Source organism: Penaeus japonicus, unplaced genomic scaffold (genome assembly GCF_977035675.1).
Source record: "Penaeus japonicus unplaced genomic scaffold, GWHDUDI00000001_assembly GWHDUDI00000024, whole genome shotgun sequence".
In the NCBI taxonomy this organism is placed as follows: domain Eukaryota; kingdom Metazoa; phylum Arthropoda; class Malacostraca; order Decapoda; family Penaeidae; genus Penaeus; species Penaeus japonicus.
Genome location: NW_028234426.1, coordinates 5,001,722 through 5,004,221, shown reverse-complemented (window position 1 = coordinate 5,004,221; position 2,500 = coordinate 5,001,722). Strand labels below are relative to the sequence as shown.

The 2,500-nt window shown below is 41.0% G+C and overlaps 1 protein-coding gene across 1 annotated transcript in view; it reads right to left on the bottom strand.

The window, feature by feature from the left end:
- Cht10 (Chitinase 10) overlaps positions 1-2,500 on the bottom strand; it is an 88,164-nt gene that overhangs the window by 85,241 nt on the left and 423 nt on the right. The gene's annotated exons all lie outside the window — the stretch shown is intronic.

The following is a 2,500-nucleotide window of genomic DNA, read 5'->3' as shown; positions in this document are numbered from 1 at the left end:
AGACAGAAAGACAGAAAGATAGAAAGAGAAAGGCAGAGAGAAAGACAGAGAGAGAGAGAGAGAGAGAGAGAGAGAGAGAGAGAGAGAGAGAGAGAGAGAGAGAGAGAGAGAGAGAGATAAATAGAGAGAGAGAGAGACAGCAAGAGAGAGAGAGAGAGTGAGCGTGGGATCGCGGTGTGTGTAAGACCAGTGTTGAGGATGGCTTCTTTGGTGGAACTGAGTCAACACAGGTTTAGGGTTGCTGAATTTGCTGGATAATTGAATTGTTTTGGATCACTCTTTTTATCTCTATTTATGTACGCATAAGTAGCTATGGATGAATATGCTATATATATCTCTATATATCTGCCTATATCTATTCATCGATCTCTCTATTAATCCATATATGTGTACATACTGTAAGTGCACGTATGTATATAGACATATATACCTAAACCTACAAACACACACACACACACAAACCCAACACAAACACACACACACACACACACACACAAACACACACACAAACACACAAACACACACAAACACACAAACACACAAACACATATTCCATGAGCTAATTTCCACCAGCTGATCCACGAACCGAGGAGATTTCAACGCCAAGTAAAGAAATGATCCGAGAGTACTTTTAACGAGAAGAAACCCAGCACCGCCCATATGCCTACAGGAAATCCATTATTCTTATCAGTAGAAATACAGACACACGAAGTACCACTACGCATGTTTTATTCACTAGGGTTAAGGGAACCTAAGGGCTCTTACGTGCCCTGAAGGAGGAGAAGCGTGGGTACGTTGGTGAGGACAATGAACGGTAGGGAGGTTTATATATTTTTTTTTCATGTTTCTTCTCTTTGATCTTTGAGAGTCTTCGTTCTTTGTTTGGGATTGGGTAGAGGTAATATGGCTTTATAAGTGTCTTCTTATCTTTGAGTTATGTGTTTATACTTATGTCATAAAGTCGAATTGAAAAAAAAGATAAAAAGGGGAGCGTAAACATCGCGTGTATTGTAGTGAGAAAACCCAACACGGTGCTCGCATAGTTTCAATTGCTAATGCATTATTTCTGACGTTTTCGTTGAATTTTCCTCCCACCATCCCCCTATCCTCCATCCCCCCTTTCCCCTTCCCCTTGCCCCCTTTTTCAATCCGAATTAGCACCGAAGCTAAGATCCCTTTTATGTCAAGAAATACGTATATTTCTCTTAACTGCCTTCAAGGGAGTGAATTTATCTTCCTTAAGAATTCTATTTGTTATTCCTCTGTCATGCTAGCGGGGTTATTCACACTAGACTGCTATTCTTTTCTTTTTTTAAGTCACTCACTAAGCTATCAAGTGGAGCATTCGTCTTTGTTCATTATAAAGGGACTTTTTTGTTATCATTATCATAATGTAGATTCTATGGTGTGGGAATTAGTGTTATTATCTGTGGTTATCTATAATTACTTTTAAATCGTCATAAGGCTCCTTTGTACCAGAGTGTTCATTTAATAATGATTATGGATATGCCTTTATCGGAGTTCATCTATTTGATAACTAAATTATTATTTCTAAGTTCCTCGAAACAAGAGAACTTACTGAACAACAATTATTACAATATTCAAACGTATTTCGTCATGTTACGTCAATCCTGATACATATATCAGCATATATCATAACAAAAACCCTTATCACACGTCCTATCATTTTGATAACAACAAGAGACAACAATGATAACAAAAACAAAAAGTCACCCCTGAAACAGAAAACGGAGCGGGGGATCAGCAGGTTTTCATTCATCCCGCTTAACCTGACGTGATCTCCGCCCGGCCCACGTAACCTTGAACTTGAAAATTTTTCCAGCAACTCACTCACTCTCTTTCTCTCTCTCTCTCACACGCGCTCTCTCTCTTTCTCTCTTGTCGTTCTCTTGTTTTTTCGTCTTTTTTTCTCTGGTGCTGTTTTTTCTTTCTTTGTTTATATGTTTGGTTTATGTGGATGATTTTATTTCTCTATCTCTCTCTCTTTCTTTCTTTCTCTATCTCTCTCGCTCTTTCTTTTCCTCAAACTCACTCACTCTTATACACATTCACCCTCTCTTTCTCTCCCGTCGCTGCACACACACACACACACACACACACACACACATACACACACACACACACACACACACACACATAAACACACACACACACACACACACACGCGCCGACACATTCCATCGGCTCAATCGACCGACCGACAAACCGATCTGCTAATCGACTCTGAGAAACGCTTCCGCTCGCTCGACCGCCTTTCCCGGAGCGCTGCGGTCGCGACTTTCCGGCGTTACGTCCTCGTGAGATAATTTTAGTAACGGCGATAGCGGTTTCGGACAGATCGTGTGACGGATCGGAACGTCTCCGCCGTTACGTCCGATTTACGATTTTGTGATGACGGGTGTGTGTGTGTGTGTGTGTGTGTGCGTGTGTGTGTGTTTGACGATCTCGGATGTTGCTTATTAAGGGGCGTTGTCGATTG